Source organism: Eubalaena glacialis, chromosome 18, assembly GCF_028564815.1.
Source record: "Eubalaena glacialis isolate mEubGla1 chromosome 18, mEubGla1.1.hap2.+ XY, whole genome shotgun sequence".
In the NCBI taxonomy this organism is placed as follows: Eukaryota; Metazoa; Chordata; class Mammalia; order Artiodactyla; family Balaenidae; genus Eubalaena; species Eubalaena glacialis.
In genome coordinates this window covers 3410841-3432565 of record NC_083733.1, presented here as the reverse complement: position 1 = coordinate 3432565, position 21725 = coordinate 3410841, and the positions used below count along the sequence as shown (strand labels likewise).

Below are 21725 nucleotides of genomic sequence, written 5' to 3'. Positions count from 1 at the left end.
GCTTTCTCTAGTTGCGGCGAGTGGGGGCGACTCTTCGTTGCAGTGCGCGGGCTTCTCATTGCAGTGGCTTCTCTTTGTTGCAGAGCACGGGCTCTAGGCGCGCAGGCTTCAGTAGTGGTGGCACGCGGGCTCTAGAGCGTAGGCTCGGTAGTTGTGGCGCACGGGCTTAGTTGCTCCGTGGCATGTGGGATTTTCCCGGACCAGGGCTTGAACCCATGTCGCCTGCATTGGCAGGCGGATTCTGAACCACTGCGCCACCAGGGAAGTCCCTGTACACAATTCTTAACATACATACCAAAAATCTAAAAAATCATGTAGTTGTGATTCTTTTCTGAACAGTTAGTTATTCCAGTGACTTTCCAGCTTAAAATTTGGAGGCAAATTTTCCTTAACAGGATAGCAAGTACCAATATCTTCAAATATTGATGTGCTGTTCCATCTTAAGTCCCACTCATTCACAATTTAATATCATATACTGTACATACTCAAATTGTCCATCGTTCACAGTACCTTAACAAAGTTACTAGAACTGTACTACCACGACCAAAGATGTTACAGAGCACACAAAATTCTGACCAGGAGAGCCAAGATCAAGGAGTGAGTGGTTTGCTTTAGGAAAAATTCTACCAAAAACAACATGGGAAGAGAAGTAATTTAAAGTGTTGGGGGTCGGGGTGGGTGGGATGAACTGGGAGATTGGGATTGACATATACACACTATTGATACTATGTATAAAATAGATAACTAATGAGAACCTACTGTATAGCACAGGGAACTCTACTCAGTGCTCTGTGGTGACCTAAATTAGAAGGAAATCCAAAAAAGAGGGGATGTATGATTATGTATAGCTGATTCACCTTGCTGTGCCGTATAGACTAACACAATATTGTAAAGCAACTACACTCCAACAAAAATTAAAAAAAAAAAGTGTTCAAGACATTAAATGCACAACTGACTCCAAACTGCCATTTAGTATGCTTTGTATTACAGGATATAAAAGCTACCCCCATCTATGGGATGTTAAGCTGACACCGAAGACAATCAAAGCCTCCCACATTCAAGATCCTACTATTTTCTGGTTGTACCAAAAAATAAACAACCAGCAAATGATTTCATCTCTTTAAAAAAATTTTGCTTTTACACTTAAAAAATGGAATGGGGGGATTCCCTCCTTTTTAAAAATGTTTCTAGAGCTCCTAAAAAACTGGCATTTACAAAATAGTTGATAAAAATATTCCTCTGGATTGTGCGAGAGACAGGGACCACTGATAAGACCAGGTGTGTGATAGTAATCAGACTTGGCTTCTTTCTCTCCTGTTTCATCAAAGGCTGGGCTGCCCAGCCTTTAGTTTCTCCATTTTCTGCAGGTACATCTTCTTTAGTCTCCTGGTTAGCCACTTCAGCCTGTTTTCCTTTTGCTCCCCTTTTCCCTTTTGTTTGCATTTTTGTGTCTGAAGATTCATTCTTTCCTGCCGGCTGTTTGGGCTGCGTTTCCACTTCTGCAGGAGCCGGTTTAGCTAACAACCTCGCCGATCTCCTCTTGGGCTCCTCCTTCGCCCCCCCCTCGGTGGAGCCAGGCTTCCTCTTGGGCATCGAGGCGACGGTGAAGCTGCCACTTCCCGCCACCCTGCTACATATTGCGGCTGCCGGGCGACGCGGTGGAGAGTGCCGGCGGGGACGAGAGCTGCGGTGGCCAAGGGGCCAGAACCTTATTTTTGAGCATCTTCAATTTCTTCCTCTCCACAGACTGTTTCTTCCATTGAGATGGTATAATATCGTGGAAAGGGTGCTTGAACTGTAGTTCAAAAAAAAAACTGGGCTCAGAGTTACGAAAACTTTAACAAAGTATCTGACATCTGGAAAATGCTTGATCAATATAAGCCATCATTTCTGTGCAGACGCTAGTTCTTATGATGTAAAAAGAGCAGTAGTCATAATAACAGCTAGCACACTTTGGCACGTAACAGGTGCCTGTGAGGTTGCCAGTGCTGTTCCCATCTTACAGATGGGGAACCTGAGGCTGGGAAGTTACAGAGCCAGGCTCAAAGCTAGTCCGCCTGACCCTGAAGCCTGTGCCCTCGACCTCTTGCCTTACTACATCTTGGGACTTGTGTGCCACTCGGGACCTCTGACTCTTCCATTATAAGAGGGAGGAAGGATAGCAATCCTGAGTGCCAGGCTCTGTTGAGGAAGGAAAGAGCAGTGTGTGTGAAGCGCCTCCTCACAGGACCAGGGAACCCGACGCCTGTTCGTGTTCTCACACGCTTCTACGAGACCACCTGCTCCGTCCTTTGTCCACTCACCACCATGCCTGGCGGCCAGATCCCCAGAAGGTGCGATCTGTGCCTGCCGCCCACATCCCTCTCCTCTCATATGGGATCCTTTGCCCCCCTCTCTCTGCTCCTCAGCCCCACAGATGGAACCATCTCTGTGGGAGCAGTTTATTGGAGAGCAAAGTGGGATTTGCCCACAGGAGATGCGAGTTCAAATTGTAGTCACATCCTCCACTGTTTCTGGTCCTGGACAAGTCACCTGATCTCTCTGTCCTGTCCTCATCTGCAGAGTAGGGAGAATCATAATTCCCACCTTGTAGGACTGTGTGGTAAGGCCCAAGGGAGGTGTCAGAGCTGAAGGGTGCGATGCACTCTGGCCAGTGCTCTCACTCAGTGGCCTCTCTGCGTCCCCAGAGATGCTCTAACTGCACCTGGCTTTTCCTGGGCATCGTCTTAACACACGCTGGAGCACTTGAGGTTAACCCCGACTGACTTAAAGCCTCCCCTCCTGGTTTCCCAGGCTGAGCGTCATCTTCCTGACCACTCCCTCCTCCTGGGTCCCACCCAGCCACCTGAAACTCACTGTGCTCTATTATTTCTTTCCTACAAAATGTCCTAAAAGATTTTAAGGCCTCACTCCCCCTCCCCTCCCCGGCCTTTTGGCATCATCCTCAAACTCCCCTCCCTGCCCTCCCCACCTTCCTTTGGGGCTATTTCAGCGCCTTCTGGCTGAGCTCTTGCCTCTGATCCCACCACACCCCAATTCTGCCGTGAATGGGTCCTCCCCAAACCCGGCTCTTGTCCCATTGCGGCTCTGCTCAAGAATCTTCAGTAGCTTCCCACTGTGTGACGTCTAAACTTGGCCCAGCTCTTGAGGATCTCCATACCATGGCTTCATCTTAGTTACCCACTTAACCCCCATTACTTAAGAAAGCAATCTTGCCAAAATTTGGAAGCGCCGAGATATCTTTAAGTAGGTGAGTGAATAAGCTGTGGTATGCCCGGACAATGGAATACCGTTCAGCACTAAAGAGAAATGCGCTGTCAAGCCGCGAAAAGGCGTGGAGGAACCTTAAATGCATATTACTGTGTGCAAGAAGCCAATCCGAAAAGGCTGTCGACTGTATGATTCCAGCTCTGTGACATTCTGGAAAAGGCAAAACTATGGAGAGAATAAAACGATCAGTGGATGCCAGTGATTAGGGGCAGGGAGAGATGAATGGGTGGAGCGCAGAGGATTTTCAGGCCAGTGAAAATACTCTGTGTGATACTATAATGGTGGATACGTATCCTTATAGATTTGTCCAGACCCATAGAATGTGCAAAACCAAGAATGAGCCCCAGTGTAGACTGTGGACTTCGGGTGATGATGGTGTGTCAGTGTAGATTCATCAGGTGTGATGAATGGACCACTCTGGTGGGGATGTTGACAGTGCGGGGAGGCTGTGTGTGTGTGGGGACAGGGACGCGGGTATATGGGAACTCTCTCTACCTTCCTCTCAATTTTGCTGTGAACCTACAACTGCTCTAAAATATAAAGTCTTAAAAAAGTCTAAGTGACACAACTTAATTGTAGAAATATTAGAAATACAAATGAAAAACAACCAGCAGTTCTACCACCCGGAGATGACCACTGTTTGACATTTTGCTGAATGGTCCCTCAGAACCTGTAGATGCGTGTGTGTAGCCATATGAACGTGTATTTATTTTAAACAAAGACAGCATGTGATGCTGCCTCGGCGTGGGAACCTCCCTTTCCTCTCAGTTGCGTGCGGTGGGCATCGAGGGGGCAGCCGCCCAGTGAGTGGATGCCCCTAATTCACTCAGCTAACCTCTTCTCCCTGGCATTTAGGTTGTGCTTTCTGTTTACTCTCCTTTTGGTGTTATTCTTGTCCCCAACATTTTGCTTTAAGTTTTGTTAATCTTTTTATATCTCCCTCTGCACCCCTCTCCCCAGGTTTTCTCTTTTTTCTTTTTAAAGAATCCATGCTAAACTTTATTTTATTTATTTATTTATTTACTTATAAAATAAATAAATAAATTTATTTACTGCGTTGGGTCTTCGTTGCTGCGCGCGGGCTTTCTCTAGTTGCAGCGAGTGGGGACTACTCTTCATTGCGGTGCGCGGGCTTCTCATTGCGGTGGCTTCTCTTGTTGCGGAGCATGGGCTCTAGGCACGCGGGCTTCAGTAGTTGTGGCACGCGGGCTCAGTAGTTGTGGCTCGCGGGCTCTAGAGCGCAGCCTCAGTAGTTGTGGCGTACGGGCTTAGTTGCTCCACGGCATGTGGGATCTTCCCGGACCAGGGCTCAAACCCGTGTCCCCTGCATTGGCAGGTGGATTTTTAACCACTGTGCCACCACCAGGGAAGTCCCTCTGCAGGTTTTCTAATCTGCTAGTTTGGAAGATATAGATTGCGTTCCTATTATTTTAGCAGGTACCCTTAAGTTCCCCTTGTTATTGTGTTAATGTTTCACAGAAAAGTGCATAAGATATAAATGTGTCGCCGACGCGTCCCTGGGCAGTATCCCCTCCCATCAGGCCCTCCCTCCCCGGCGCAGCCACCGTCCCGGTGGTCATCTGATCCCTACTTTGCGTTCTGCTCCCCTGGCCTGTGTATGCATCCCTAAATGTTCCATTTTCATTTATTTCCAAACTGACACCAGTGGAACCATATCATATGCATTTTTTTTGGAGGGAGGGGTGCGACTGGCTCCTTTCACTCAACACTCTATTAAAGATTCATCCGTGTTGTATGTAGCCCTAGGCGATTGATCTTCATTGCTGCATATTATTCCTTTACATGAATATACCACAGTTTATTTATCCATTCTAATGCTGATGGACATGTTTTCCCTTAGGCTTTGGAAATGACTATATAGACATATACATATGTATATATACACATACACATACATACACACAGACACATATATATGTGTATATATATTTTTTCACATGTATTCTGGTATTTGCATTTCTATCGGGCATATACTAGATGTGGAATTATAGGTCATAGGGTATACATAGTTGTACCTTATTATGGTTTTAATTTGTATTTATCTGATTACCAATGAGGTTGAGCCTGCTTTTACGTGTTTATTGGCCTTCTGGATTTCTTGTAAAAAGTGTCCTCCAGTGCTCGCTTCGGCACCACATATACTAAAAAATTGGAACGATACAGAGAAGATTAGCATGGCCCCTGCGCAAGGATGACACGCAAATTCGTGAAGCGTTCCATATTTTTCCGTGATGAATAGTGGCCCCCGCTTGCCACAACTAGAGAAAGCCCTCACACAGAAACGAAGACCCAACACAGCCATAAATAAATTAATTAATTAATTAAAAAAAAAAAGTGTCCTCCAGTTTTTCAGTTATGGTGTCTGTCATTTCCTTATTGCTTTGTAGGAGATCTTTATATATTCTGAACCAGTTGTTTGGTACATGTATTATAAATATCTTCTCTCATCTGTGGATTTTTAATGGCATTTGTTTTGGATAAATTTTAGTAGAGTTGAATTTATCAATCTTTCCCTTTATGGTTAATGACTTGTTTTTGTCTTAAGGAAAGTTTCCCTACTCCAAGTTCATGAAGAGAGATTTCTACATTAATTCTAAAGACTTTGTATTATTGCCTTCACATGTAGGCCTATAATTCACACAGAATTGAGTTTTTTGTATATGGTGTGAGGGAGGGCTCCAATTTCATTTTTTTTCCCATATGGATGCCCAGTTATTCCAGCATGCTTATTAAAATGGAACACAATAGAATAATATCTTCAAAGAGATGAGCGAAAGTAACTGTCAAGCTAGAATCTAAACCAGGCTAAACCATCACTCAAGAGGGACTGCGACACAAAGACATTTCAGATGAAGACGGAGAGAGGTTTACCGCTAGTGACCTGAACTGAAAGACATTTTAAGGGCTGTAGGCAGGAATGGAGTAACTGCATGCAAGTGGAAGATATACCCACATCTCAGCCAGGTTCCGTAGGCTGAACCATCACATTTTTTTGAGGTCATGAGAAGTGTTCAAACAGAACCCACTGGACAGGCCATGAGCGTGCTGGGGTTTGGTCCGATCGACCCTCCAAGTTACTTTCACCCCATGGCTGGGCAGATGGCTGCTGGCTTAGGCCCAGAGCCCTTGCTGAAGTGAGGTTTTCCTTACCTTCACAGATAAAGGAAACCAAGGGGAATCTGCATGTTCATGTCCTCCCTAAGTGGAAGGGAGATGCTTTTACAAGAAATAACTTTTTCAGCAAATCCAGTGTATTTTTTTAACCTCTCATTTTTTTTTCCCTGCAATTGTGACATGTCTACATGAAATTGGCCACAGGAAGGAAGCCTCGTTCAAGAAGCTATTTTCTGAACATCCCTCTACACCCTAGATTTCACAACAGGCATGCATTTAGGTGGGGAGATGGAGGCTTCATGCCCTCAATGGCAGCTGCAGTTTGGGAGTCAGATGCCATCAGGAGGCCCTTAGGGCTTCTGTGGATCTCCTTGTCTGGTCAGAGAAGGTAAGGATCAGAGAGATCATTAAATATTGCCTTTAGAGAAAAAGACTTTCAGAGCAGAGAGTCTAAACACTTCTGGAAATGAGCCTGAAGTGAGAGGTCAACTCAACGAGACTCTGCAATGGGGAAGTTAAGAGTTTGGAGAAGGACTAGGAAAAAATAGAATGACCCAACCACTGGGAGGTCCCAGTGACCTGGTACTGCTGCCCTTTTTCTATATGTTTGTTTGAGTTCACATAACTATTTTGGACAATTCTTTCAAACGCCGGTTTCTTTTCCATCGACCCCCTATACTTCGTCAATGTTAATCCTGCAAGTTTAGATGGGTTTCTATGGAGCTACCAGTCGAAAGATCCTGGCTCAATATTTTGGGGAGCACCGTTCTCACAGAAGCAGTCAAATACTTTTCCTAGAGCAGTGGTTCTCAAAACCCTCAGAATCACCCAGGGGCCTTCTGTGAGGACTGCTGCTGTTAAAAGTACCCCTTCACGTAAGATGCTGAGCCCGGGGTCACTGGTTTATGGCCTGAGGAATGCGCAGCCAACGTTGGCCTCTTGCGTTAGCGAATCACTTCAGTGTTTGTGCTCGTCAGTATAAATCAAGGGAGGGTTTCCCTCCAGTTTCCCCATGGGTCTGGCCTCTGAACTACGTGGAGTTTGCATCCAGCCCTGCTGCCCTTAAAAGTACTAATCATTGGGAATTCCCTGGCGGTCCAGTGGTCAGGATGCCATGTTCTCACTGCCGAGGGCCCAGGTTCAATCCCTGGTCAGGGATCTAAGATCCCACAAGCCATGCGGCATGGCCAAAAAAAAAAAAAAAAAAAGAAAGAAAGGGGGACTTAACCTGGTGGCGAAGTGGTTAAGAATCCACCTGCCAGTGCAGGGGCCACGGGTTCGATCCCTGGTCTGGGAAGATCCCACATGCCGTGGAGCAACTAAGCCCGTGCGCCACAACTACGAGCCTGCACTCTAGAGCCCACGAGCCACAACTACTGAAGCCCGTGCATCCTAGAGCCCGAGCGCTGCAACTACTGAGCCCACGTGCCGCAACTACTGAAGCCCGCGCGCCTAGGCCCCGTGCTCCACAACAAGAGAAGCCACCGCAATGAGAAGCCCGCGCACCGCAACGAAGAGTAGCCCCCGCTCGCCGCAACTAGAGAAAGCCCGTGCGCAGCAACAAAGACCCAACGCAGCCAAAAAAGAAAAGAAAGGGAAAAAAAGTACTAATCATTTAAGTTATAGGCATGACCGAAATCGTCTGACTTTCTGTCCTTTGCTTCCCACCATTCTTCCTTCTCCTTCCTGTTGGAGGTGGGCGTCTCCACGCACATCTGCGTTGAAGTACAGATGCAGATGATAACTGCTGTCTTCAGTGCCTGCCAGGTCCTGGCTGCTTCACGCATCTCCTTTCACCTTCGCAGCAGCTCTTTGAGGTGGATGCTTCTCTCTGCAGTTTGCAGAGGAGGACACGGGCTCAGGGCAATCAGGGGGACTTTGGGGCAGGAGCACACGGCTGGTGTGGTGGAGACAGGACATGAGCTCAGTCAGTGTGGTCCGTAACAGACTAGGACCTGTGCAGCGCTGGCTCAAAGGTCGTAGGAACTCAGAATCTTTCATGGTTAGGCTGAGTTGTTTCCTAGTGTTGACTTTGCATAGCGCTCCTCATGGTGAGTGCCCTGGAGAATCTGTGACGAAGTATTCCAGGAGGCATGGAGCGTGGCTCCTGCTAAAACCGGAGCAGTTATACCCGAGCCCCTGACTGTTCCCCAGTCAGAGCTTGTGGGGCTGTTGGACATAATGGACACAAGGCGTCTGGCTTTGGGGGCAGGAGAGCCTTTGTTCCAGAAGCTGTTCTCAGCAGCCTGAGACGTTTCTTGCTGAACTCTTGCCAGGAATTAGAAGACCTCTCAACCATCAGTGTGCTTACTAGGTGTACATTTGATTTGGCAACTAGTGTATGTTGCCTTGCTGCCTCGTAATATTACCCGATTTTCCTTTTTCAGTTTTTTCATCATTCAAGGAATGGATTTGACATTTAAGGTCCCGTATGAGTTTCCTCTTGCTGCTGTAACAAATTACCACCAACTTAATGGCTGAAAACAACACAAATTTAAGTCCTGGAGATATAACGTCCAGCACGGTGACTCTAGTTAACAAAATGTCTTGCGTATTTGAAAGTTGCTAAGAGAGCAGATCGTAAAAGTTCTCGTCACAAGAAAGAAAATTCTGTAGCCATGTGTGGTGACAGATGTTAACTAGACTTCTTGCGGTGATCATTTCACAGTGTGTACAAATATCGAATCATTCTGTTGTATACCTGAAACGAATATAATGTGGTATGTCTATTCTACCACACCACTTTGTTTTCCTGCAGCTCTGGAGTCAGAAGTCTGACCCAGGTCTCACTGGGCTGACAGCAGGTGTGGGCAGGGCTGTGCTCCATCTGGACGCTCCAGGGGAGAATCGTTTCCTGGCCTTTCCACCTTCCAGAGGCAGCCGCATCCCTAGGCTCGTGGCCCCTTCCTCTGTCTTCGAAGTCAGCAGCATAACAGCTCCGAATGTCTCTTTCTCTCTCTCTCTGACTCTGTTTCTGTCATCAAGTCTCTTTCCCTGACTCTGACCCTCTTGCAGTCCTCTTGTAAGGACCCTTGTGATGACACTGGACCCACCTGGATAAGGCAGGATACTCTCCCCATTTCAAGACTTATAATCACGTCTCTTTTCTGTACTCCACCCCCCGCCCTTCTTTCCGTCACAGGATCTGCACAAGTTGTAATCCTGTATGTGTGTTTTCAGGGCTGTCTCCCCCACTGTTTTAGGAACTCTGTCTTGTCCACAGCTCTATTCCTGGGACCGAGAAAGGGATGTTGGTTGAATTATCCTCAAATTGAAAATTTTCTCCTTTGATCCACTCCTATCCACTTGCAGGCCGTGTGTCTGTCCAATAAGAGAGGAAGAAATCCAACACAGTATTCTAACCCCAGGGGCTTTGCAGCCAGTGTCGGGGCATACACTTAGGTAAGCATCGTGGCCTCCCCAAGTGGCCTGGTGCTGTGGGCAGTGCCAGGCCTGGGGAGCTGGGCGCTGGGGAAGTAAACCCTCCGTGAAGACCCCAAGTAAAGGCGGACCTCGGCTCCCGTCTCCTCTTCTGGTTGCTTCTATTTTCTCAGTGAAATAGGAACAAGATCAAGGGAGTGCTGGAGGCTTGAGGAGAGAGAAAGTATGCGATGGTTTCCAGGAGAGCGGAGCAGGATAGAGAGATGGGTCCAGTTACCGGGCAGCAGGAAGGTGCGCTGAGGACCAGGGACATGACGAAAGAGAGGCGGGCCAGCTGTTGCGTGCTCTCCCCCGGCCACGTTCCACCGCGGGGCACAGGCAGGAGAAAGGGTGGCGTTTGGCCAGGCTTGGTACCCGCCGAGAGGGTGACACTCTGCGGGTACTGGTTCCCCTTCCTTTTGGGCGGAGCAGGTGGGACCTCCCACTGCGGACAGAGGGCAGGTCTGGAGGTGGGAGTGGTGCTCACGGACATCCAGAACAGCCAGGACGTGTGTATCAGGTAAACCCCAGTGTAGTTTCCTCCAAGGCTGCCCTTAACTTTGATCTCATGAACACATGGTAGGCGGGGAGAACAGGGCCCTGAGGCCACTGACCCAGGCCTGATGCCCCCACTAGGGACTGTGGTCTGAACAGAGAGCTCACCACACAGATCTTTACCTGGAAGGAGACTTCAATCATCACCATCATCTTCAAGCTTGAGCGGCCACCATGCCCAACGGGGGGCGGGGGGCACATGGTAGTGTAAATCTTCAGGAAACTTACATTCTGGCTGTAATAGAGCAACTGACACCAGAACACAGTTATATATGATATTTAACAAGCTCAGAAGTTATTTCTCATTCAGACCTGGGGATTGTGACCCAGCCTGGTTTGAATTTACCCCTGAGCCAGGCAATAGGATAAAAAAGCCAGGGGCCAGGAGAGTTGAAGGCCGAGTTTCTGTCTGTGCTGTGGGTTGCTCCTGACAGGTGTCTTCTCAGTGCCTTTTATGGACCACATCTGTGACTCAGGCAGCCCCGGGGACTCCCCCGGTTTTCTGGTATGGTAGGTCCCGCTGATGGGAAGTGGCGCCCCATCATTCAGTTTCCTTTCACATCAGTTTCTTTTGAATCCTGTTACTCTCACACTTAAAGAAGTGTTGGGAAAAGCCCTTCCTAGGAATTTCTGGTGCTGTGGGCTTTTGCCCCTCAGACTGCCCGCAGGGCCTTGGGTACTGACAGGCAAAGGGTGGGCATCATCAAGCCGGAAGGCCACCAACTGGGGTGAGGAAACTTGGTGATGCCTACCAGGCGGGTCTAGGCTGCTCCCTGCAGGGCTGGCACTCGCCCAGGGATGGTAGCACTCGGTCATTTTAGAAGCCACTGTTCTCTCCGAGGGACCCTGTGCTGGGTCACTGACCCTTTGACAGTGCCAATGGGGTGACTTTGGTTTTGGGGCAGATTTGAAGGCTGGGGAGCAGAGGGTGGAGGGAGTGGAGGTGAAGAGATTTAAAAGAGACTGAAGCAGGGAACTCCCTGGTGGTCCAGTGGTTAGGACTCCATGCTTCCACTGTCGGGGCCCGGGTTCGATCCCTGGTCAGGGAACTAAGATCCTGCAAGCCGTGTGGCGTGGCGCCCCCCCCCCAAAAAAAAGAAAGGAAGAAGCATAACTCAGTGGTTCTCATCCAGGGGCGGTTGTACCCCCAGGGGACATTGGGCAGTGCCTGGAAACGTTTCTGGTTGTCACAACCAGAGGAGGGGGTGCAATTGGCATCTAGTGGGTGGCGGCCAGGGATGCTCTCAACACCTACAATGCCAGGCCGGCCCCACCGTGAACTATGATCCAGCCCTAAAGTCAGCAGAAGCCCTGATGTAACTCAAAGGAGTGGCTGAGGCTGGAGGGCAAGGAACCCTAGGATTTCCACCCGAATCCCTCAGGAAAGACTCATTCGGCTGGGAACTTCTCCAGTGGAAAAAGCTCCATTTTTTTTTCTTGAGCTGCAACAGTGTGTGTGATGTGGCCTTTGGGCGAATTGTGGACGTGGAAAAGTTGATGTTGGGCTCTAGAGTGTTGATCTTTTCCCTATGAAGCATCCTTTTCGATTTCCCCTTACCTACATAGGAGAGGGTATCGCCAGTTATTGGCCCCTTGGTACAGATGATTTACATCCCATGTTGCCTCTCTTTGGATAGTCACTGTTGAACCTTTCCTCTAGTGGGGACACAGCAGCTCGGGCTGGTTTTAGGAGGTCCTATGCACCTGGGTGTGGCAGGTGGTGTTATTGGTGATGGCTCACCCCAGACCAGCCTTGCTGGGCACCTTTCCCACTAACCTGGCTCTCGCCACCGAGGATGGCTTCTTGGTGGCCCGTACCGGTCCTTTGAAGGCTCAGCCCCACACAGGCTGCCTTTGAGGTGGAGCACAGAGGGGCTGGCTGGGCCTCTCTGCCTTGTCCGACTTATGCCTTTCCAGGTGGATCCAAGGACCATCTGTCATCTCGTGATGGGTCCATGGAGAACCCTTCGCTCTTCAAGACTGCCCTTGATGTAAATGTTAGGCAAGTGTCACAGGAAATGAAGGATGAGGGTGGGCGCGAGCATCCTCAGATCACCGAGGCTTCAGGTCCGGGATGTCCACGGGGGAACGCAGTGTGGAAAGTCCACGCTGACATGGCAGCTGAGAACCAAAACCCCTCCAAGCATGAGGTCAAAGTTGTCTAAAAAAAGAGAAACCGAGAGTCTTGGGCCACGTGCCCGGAGAGCCACATGCTTGGGCTAGGGGCCTGGCGTGGGGGAGGCATAGGAAAAGCCTGAAAATTCTGCAGTGTTTTGCTTTCACTCACCTAGATTCAGAGGAGTCTTCTGGCAAAACGAAACTGAAGTCTTACTTCCCCCCTCTAGTCTCCTGGTGACCGTAGTAATGGACTTGCTCTTGGTCACGGACTCTGGATGCCTTTGGGGGTGCAGCTTTGCCAGCATGTAATTTATGGACAATACACTTCACCAGTTTTTTTTTTTTTTTTTTTAATAAATCTAACGTAACTCTTTTTATTTATTTATTTATTTATTTATTTATTTATTTATGGCTGTGTTGGGTCTTCGTTTCTGTGCGAGGGCTTTCTCTAGTTGCAGCAAGTGGGGGCCACTCTTCATTGTGGTGCGCAGGCCTCCCATTATCGCGGCCTCTCTTGTTGCAGAGCACAGGCTCCAGACTCGCAGGCTCAGTAATTGTGGCTCACGGGCCTAGTTGCTCCACGGCATGTGGGATCTTCCCAGACCAGGGCTCGAACCTGTGTCCCCTGCATTGGCAGGCAGATTCTCAACCACTGCGCCACCAGGGAAGCCCCACACTTCACCAGTTTTTTTTTTTTTAATTTTTTTTTAATTTTTATTTATTATTTATGGCTGTGTTGGGTCTTTGTTTCTGTGCGAGGGCTTTCTCTAGTTGTGGCAAGCGGGGGCCACTCTTCATCGCGGTGCGCGGGCCTCTCACTATCGCGGCCTCTCTTGTTGCGGAGCACAGGCTCCAGACGCGCAGGCTCAGTAATTGCGGCTCACGGGCCCAGTTGCTCTGCGGCATGTGGGATCTTCCCAGACTAGGGCTCGAACCCGTGTCCCCTGCGTTGGCAGGCAGATTCTCAACCACTGCGCCACCAGGGAAGCCCTTCACCAGTTTTAAGTGTACAATTTGGTGAGTTTCAACAAACGTGTACAGTCGTGTCATCACCACAATTACGAGACAAAACATTCCCATCACCCCCGAAGTTCTCTTACCTCCTTGTAGCTAATCTCCTCCCTTTTCCCCCGGTCCCTGGCAACCACTCATCTGCTTTCTCTCACTGTGGTTTGGTCTTTTTAAATAATTGCATATACATGGAATGTTACAGTAGGTAGTCTTTGTGTTTGGCTTTTTAAACTTGATGTCATGCTTTTACGATTCACCCACACCGTTGTGTGTATCAGCAGTTTGTTCTTTTAGCTGAATACTATTCCATGGCCTGGCGACACCCCAGTTTGTTCCTCAATTCACCAGTTTTTTTAGGAATGAAGTTTTTAATATTTTATTTATTTATTTATTTATGGCTGTGTCAAGTCTCAGTTGTGGCACGTTGTGGCGTGTGGGCTTCTCTCTAGTTGTGGCACACGGGCTCCAGAGCACGGGGGATCTGTAGTTTGCGGCACACAGGCTCTCTAGTTGAGGTGCGTGGGCTTAGTTGCCCCGCGGCATGTGGGATCTTAGTTCCCCGACCAGGGATCGAACCCATGTCCCCTGGATTGGAAGGCGGATTCTTAACCACTGGACCACCAGGGGAGTTCCCGCCCCAGTTCACCAGTTAATGGACAGTTGGGTTGTTTCCAGTTTTTGAAGCCTTGAATAAAGCTGCTATAAACATTCATTTACAGATATATTAACGTGAACACATGTTTTCTGTTTCTGTGGCAAATACCTGTGAGTGGAATTGCTGGGTCATGTGATAGGTTTATGGTTTACCTTTTAAGGGACCACCAAACTGTTTTCCAAAGCGGCTGCACCACTCTACACTCCCGCCAGCAGTGCCAGAGTGCCCGTTGCCCCACACCCTTGGCAGCACTGGGTGGTGTTAGTGTTTTAATGTTAACTCTCCTAATGACCATAGGGGTATCCCTTTGTGGTTTTAATTTGTATTTCCATGATGACCAATGATGTTTTCATGTGCTTATTGGCCATCTGTTTATCTTCTTTGATGAAATGTCTGCTCAGATCATTTGACTATTTTAAAAAACTGGGTTGTTTGTTTTCTTATTATTGAGTTGCAAGAGTTCTTTATATTCTAGAGACAAGTCCTTTGTCAGATACACGTTTTGCAACTATTTTTTGTGGTTTGCCTTTTCATTTTCTTAACAGTGTCACCTAAGAGCAAAACTTAAAAATTTTTGAAGTCCAGTTTATCAAATATTTCTTTTATAGTTTGTGCTTTTTTGTGTCCTGTTTAAGAAATCTTTGCCCAACCCAAAGTCACTTAGATTTTTCTCCTGTGTTTTCTTCTAGAAGTTTTATAGTTTTAGCTCTTACATTTATGTCTTAGACTTATTTTGAGTTCATTTTTGTATATGATATGAGTCATTGTTCTTTTTTTTTTTTCCTATATGTATGCCCAATTGTTCAGCTGTTGGGACTACCATTAGTTGAAAAGATTATTCTTTCTCTCTTAACTTGCCTTGGCACCTTTGTAGAAAATCAATTGGCCATGTCTAAGTGTATCTATTTCTAGGCTCTATTCTGTTCTGATTTTACTAGAAAAAGTAAGATTAGAGCACAGTGCCTCTCCTGAAAACCCATTCATACTTTATCCAATAATGTATTTATCTAGGATGCCAATTAGAGTATTTCTACTCCAAAGCTAAAAAGAAGAGTGGATATATGCATATGTATAACTGATTCACTTTGCTGCACAGCAGAAACTAACACAACATTGTAAAGCAACTATACTCCAATAAAAATTAATTTAAAAAAAGAATATTTCCATTCCCTCTGAAGAATATTGTCTATTTTTGTGCAAGATTGTACTGTGCTTCGGTCAAAAGCATTAATATCTGGGAACAGTTTAAATACTGTAACTCATGGAAACAAATGGTCAGAATGGTCTAATGCCTTTTGAGAATGAGATGTGACAATCTGAAATATACACCTTCCCCCTATTTCTGCATTTCTTTATCTTACACAACTCCCAGGTCATTGAGTGTCCAAGAGAACCTCTGCCTTAAACCTAGGAGGACGGGAGCTGGTTTCAAATACGGGTCCCCATCTTAGTGCACCTTAGTAACGCTTCCCAGTTTCTAGGACTATCTTAAATCTTCTCTGGTTGTTCAAATGTCAGGCTTGAGACTACCTGGGTGAGCTTCTGTTCCTTTGCTCAGTAATTAATATGCACGTTCAGCTGTTGTAGACAGTCTGGTGTTACACACATGTGTGATCCTGCATTCCCATCTCAGGGTGTGAGGGGGAAAAAGGTGAAATAGCACTTACATTCTTGCCACCACAAACCATATTTTTGTATTTGCATTTAGTCTCTATCACATGCACAGAAACATAGAGATACTCTCATAGCATGTTCTACTTTCATGTATATGTTTGATCACATATTGATGTTCTCTAGGGCTTCTTACTCTTTGGTGTTTTAAACACTAGCAGGAAAAAAACCCTGCGTGTGTTGGGGGAGTTGATGCTTTGATTTTGTTATAAGGTGATTTTAAAAACCTGCTACCATATGGCAGTGTCATTATTCATAAAAGAAATTTTGGCTCCAAAGGATGAAGACCATCTCAGACTGGTGGTGTCCCTGTACCAGCATCTGAGAACTGCCATTTAGACCCATGGAAACGACACAGGGTCAGAATCAGGCAGTCTTGGGATGTCAAGGGTGTTCGAGAGGGGATTCCTGAAGGGGAGGAAGTTATGTTAGGTCAGCCCTCCGGTCCTTTCCAACACAAGGAGCGGTTGATTTCATGATCTGGAAAAAACCTGGAATTGCTTCTCAGTCGTCTTGCTCGGATGGCTCAACCCTCATCCCAGGTGCCCAGTTTCCCCAAAGAAACAGATATGTGAACTTAGGGCTGGAGGTGTCCTTAGAAGTTCAGTTTGCTCTCTTTACTAAGCGGAGTTGATTTGTCCACGGTCACCCAGCCAGTCAGTGACAGGGACAGGGACAGCTTTCCTGGGCTTTCTAGCCGCTGGATCAGCCAGCCCAGCCTGACAATGCGGCCGTTCTGGCTGTCCGCTTCCTTGCCAGCTCTGTCACCTTCTGGGGTTGCGGGGAGTACGGGACAGCCACCACGCCCAGTTTGTTTCCCTCCTGTCTTTTCACAGTGATCCTTAGCGGAACTGTCACTCCGATGCTTTCTGTTTTCCACTGTTCTATCGCCGTTTCTGATGGGGAGGTGGGAACGTGCGCGGATGCCTGTCTGGGTCTAGGAGTCTGCGTGCAGAATCCAGGAAGTGCTTTCAACCTCTGAACTGACATTTCCTATGTTCCGATAACAACTAAGTGCTAATTACACAGGATGAGTGCAAACCGGAGGCGGCTGGCTGGGGTGGTAGCGTGGGGAGCAACGATTTGCTTTCTTCCTTTAAAATTTTTAATATTGCTGAGTCATTAATTTTTAATGAATGGGAAGTTGTGAGAAATACAGAGCGACGTGTATACAGGCTCCACGCTTTTGTTTTTGAGTTTAGAAAAATGATGCCCGAGAGCAAAAGGCTGGACAGCTGCTTGGTCTTCTACTTGCGGGTGGAACTTAGAAAATAAAAGTGGAATTACTTGACATTGTTTTCGAAGCATTAGTCATCGCAATTCAAAAAAAGGGAAGTCAGACATATACATGGTGGAAAAGAGCAGTCACTATTTGTGGGTGATGTAAGCATATGTGTCATCATATTAATTAATAATTGATATTAATATGAACAGGGAGATGAGTGAGGTGGCCAGTTATAAAACAGCTACTCAGAAATCTGTATTTTCCCTTTAAACCAATAATGATCATTTAGAAATCGTAATGGAAAAAAGATTTCATTGTCAGTAACAACAAAATGTATTAAAAACCTAGGAAAATTTTCATAAAAACGTGTAGGAGCCAAAGTGAAAAAAATCAAAGACTGTTAAAGGGCATAAAAGATGACACAGATGTTCCTGGATAGAAAGACCTACTATTGAAAGTATGTCAGTTCTTCACGAATTATCTATAATTCAAGTGCAGTTCCAAGCAAATTATTCGTGAGCTTTAAAAAAAGCCCCACAATTAATCTAAAGTTTATCTATAAGACCGTACATGGGAGGATGGCTAGGAAATGGGGGTGTGTGTGTGTGTGTGTGTGTGTGTGTTTCTAGCTTCTACAAAATTTATTTTAAAATTTTCGTATAGTAAGTTTCACTTTTTTTGACGTACGGTCTTTATGTTTTGACAGCTTTGTGGGGTCCTGCAGCCACCACCAGACCAGGAAATGGAGCTGTGCCACCTCCCACCCCACCCAGTACCCCGAGCTGCCCCTTTGTAGACGGACCCCCCCCCATCCCTAATCCAAGGCAGTCATGGACCTCTCCTCTCCCCTCTAGTTTTGCCATTTCAAGAATGTCGTATAAATGGAGTCATACAGACTGTGCTTTCTTGTGTCTGGCTGCTTTCACTTAGTGTATTTCAGATTCATCCATATTGTGTGTAATCGATAGTTTGTTCCTTATTATTATTATTATTTTTTGCTGGGTAGTATTCTGTTTTATGGAAATGTACCATATACTATACCATTGTATGGAAACATACCACAGTTTCTTTATCTAGTCATCCACTGAAGGACGTCTAGATTGTTTCTGATTTTTAGCAATTATGAGCAAAGCTAAAGCTGTAAGTTTTGAAGTTTTGTGTACAGATTTTTGGGAAGACATGTTTTCAGTTCTGTAGGGTGAGGGTGGACATGCTTGCCTTATTCCTGAATGTAGGGGGAAAGCATTCAGTTTTTCAATGTTGAGTATAATGTTAACTGTAGGTTTTTTGTAGATGTCCTTTATCAGGTTAGAAAAGTTCCCTTATGTTCTTAATTTGCTGAGAGGTTTTTGTTTTTTTTTTTTTGAGACTGGAACAGCACGAGCTTTATTCAATGGCCAAAGAATGGAGAAGCGGAAACCTAGTTTGCAGAGGTTTTTTTTTTTTAATGTCATGAATAGATATTAGATTTAGTCAAATACATTTTCTGTATCTATCCAGATAATGATGTGTGGTTTTTATTCTTTAATCTCCTAATATAGTGGATTACATTGGTTGATTTTCTCATGTTGATCCAGCCTAGAATTCCAGGCTAAATTCTACTTGGTGTTGATTTTTTTTTCTTATGAATGGCTGTGATTTGCTAATATTTTAATGAGGACTTTTGTACCTATATTCATGAGGGATATTGGTCTGTAATTTTCCTGTCTTGTGTAGTATTTCTCTGGTTTTGGTATCTGGGTAATGCTGGCTGCATGGAATGACTTGGGAATTGTTCTCTTATCTTTTATTTTCTGGAAGACACTGGGTAGAATTTGTATTATTCCTTTATTAAATGTTTGGTAAAGGGCTTGGAGTTTCTTTCTTGGAAGGTTTTTTAAAAATACAAACTCAGTTTCTTTAGATATAGGACTATCTAGATTATCTATTTTGTGAGTTTTGGTAGTCTGTGTCCTTGGTCAATTCCATCCAAGTTGTCCAATTTCTCATAGAGTTGTTTATAATATTACTTTGTTCTTTGTTTAATATCTCTGAGATTTGTATGATATTCCTTATTTTGGTAGTTTTTGTCTTTTTTTTTTCTTGGTCAGTCTGGCTAGAAGTTTATCAATTTTCTTGATCTTTTCAAAGAAAGAGCTTTTGGTTTTATTGATTTTACCTACTGTTTTTCTGTTTTTAATTTAATTCACACTTGTTCCTGTCTTTATTTTTTCTTTCATTTTGCTTGCTTTGGGTTTAATTTGCCCTTTTTTCCCCCCCTCATTTCTTAAGGTAAAGTCATAGATTACTTATTTGAAAACTATCTTGTTTTCTAACATAAGCATCTGATGTCTCTAAACTTCCCTCTAAGCAATGCTTTACTGGCATCCCACAAATTTTGATGTTTTGTATTTTCGTTTTCATTCCATTCAAAATATTTTATAATTTCCCTTGTGACTTACTATTTGACCCAGGAATTATTTAGACACGTGTTTAATTCCCAAATATTTTTTTTTGGGGGGGGGTTCTAAGTATCTTTTTTGTCATTAATTTGTAGTTTAATTCTGCTGTGGTCAGAGAACCTACTTTGTATGATTTCAATTATTTTAAATTTGTTAAGGTTTGTTATGTGACTGAGGATATGGTCCATCTTGAAGACTATCCTGTTGTTGTCTGGCTGTTTTGTAAGTGTTAATTGGGTCAAGTTGGTTGCTGTGTTGTTCAGGTCTTCTATATTCTTGGTGATTTTCTGTCTACTTATTTTATCAGTTTCTGAGAGAGTGTTTATGTCATTAAGTATAATTTTTTTTTTTTTTTTTTGCCATGCTTCATGGCTTGTGGGATCTTAGTTCCCCGACTGGGGATCGAACCCTGGCCCCGGCAGTGAGAGCTCCAAGTCCTAACCCCTGGACCACAGGGAATTCCCCAAAGTATAATTTTAGAATTTGGCCTTTTCTCCTTTCATTTCTATTGTTTATTTATTCATGTATTTTGAGTCTCTGTTTTTAGGTGCATACACATTTAGGATTGTTATGTCTTCTGGATGAATTTTTTTATCATCATATATTCTGAAGATATATATATTCCTTAACATGGAATGATCTATACAATGTTTTACTGAGTAAAAAAAGAGCAAATATAATGATTTTATTTGTGTAAATTTAATCTATCTCTCCATCATCCGTCCATTCATTATCTACCTATCTATCCATCAATCATTTATCTATCCTTCTAATCTATCCATCCATCCATCAGTCATTTATCTATCCTTCTAATTTATGTATCCATCCATCAATCATTTATCCTTCTAATCTATCTATCCATCCATCAGTCATTTATCTATCCTTCTAATCTATCTATCCATCTGTCAATCATTTATCTATCCTTCTAATCTATCCATCTATCCATCCGTCAGTCATTTATCTGTCCTTCTAATCTGTCCAGCTAAACTACCTACCTCCAACCATTAGAATAGCAAGGGGTTTGGAAAGATGTTATCCAAATGTTGATGGTATTTATATTGAGTGATTTAATTTCAGGGAATTTTAATTTTTTTCCTTATGCTTTTCTACAGTGTGGAAATTTCCTACAAGTATCTTTTATCTTTATAAAAAGTAAAACCAATTTTAATGGGGGGGCTTCCCTAAATTAAATCCATAGTGAAGGTCAGGGAAACAAAGGAATCAGTAAGTGTAAATAAGCAACTTACAGCCTTACATGGAAATTGATCTTTATATTTTCTCTCAACTCCTCAAAAAATTTTTACACATATTTTAAAATATATTTTTACATCCAAAATATATATTAACATCCAATTTTTTTCTACACATGTTCAAGGAAATAGCAATTTCATTTTTTCCCCCATCCTACATTCCTTGGTTAGCTGCTGATTCAACATTTCAGAATTGGAAAGTTTTCATTCTCATAAGGTTAATATTTATCATTCAAAGAGTGCATCTAATTCATCTTTTCCTGTTGCCGAAAGTGTTAAAATTTTTTTATTGTGGTAAAATATACATAACATAAAACGTACCATTTCAACTACTTTTAAGTGTACAGTTCAGTGGCGTTAAGTACGTTCACATTGTTCTGCAACCATCACCACCATCCGTCTCCAGAACTTTTCCATCTACTCCAACTGAAACTCTGTCCCCATTAAACCCTAACTCACCCTTCCACCTCCCCCAGCCCCTGGTAACCACTATTTTGCTTTCTGTCCCTATGAATTTGCCTATCGTTTATACCTCATTTAAGTGAAATCAGACAGTATTTGTCCTTCTGTGTCTTTCATTTAGCATAATGTACTTATGGTTCATCCACGATGTAGTGTGTCAGAATTTCCTTCCTTTTTAAGGCTGAATAATATTTAGTTATATGGACAGACCACATTTGTTTATCCCTTTGTCCGTCGATGAACATTTGGGTTGTTTCTGCCTTTTGGTTGTTATGAATTGTGCTGCTATGAACGTGTGTGTACAAATCAGATAATCAATTTTTAAAAGGCGGCACACGGGGGAGGTGGGGGGAGGAGTGGGTCTAGGGAATTCAAGCGCCCTGCTTCTAATCCGAAGCAGAGGATGGACTCAGGCTAACGCACCCAAAGGTAGCCCTACGAGATGCTGGCAGGTAAAAACCCTTGATAGAAATTAAAATACACAAAGGCTCAAAGGCAGAGCCATAACTTTT

General features: G+C 44.8%; 1 non-coding gene across 1 annotated transcript; it reads left to right on the top strand.

Annotated features, from left to right (window-relative positions):
- Nucleotides 1–5408: 5408 nt before the first annotated feature.
- LOC133079236 (U6 spliceosomal RNA) lies at nucleotides 5409–5517 on the top strand. The gene has a single exon (XR_009698115.1). It is a non-coding gene; the product is annotated as a U6 spliceosomal RNA (small nuclear RNA).
- The last annotated feature ends 16208 nt before the right edge of the window (nucleotides 5518–21725 follow it).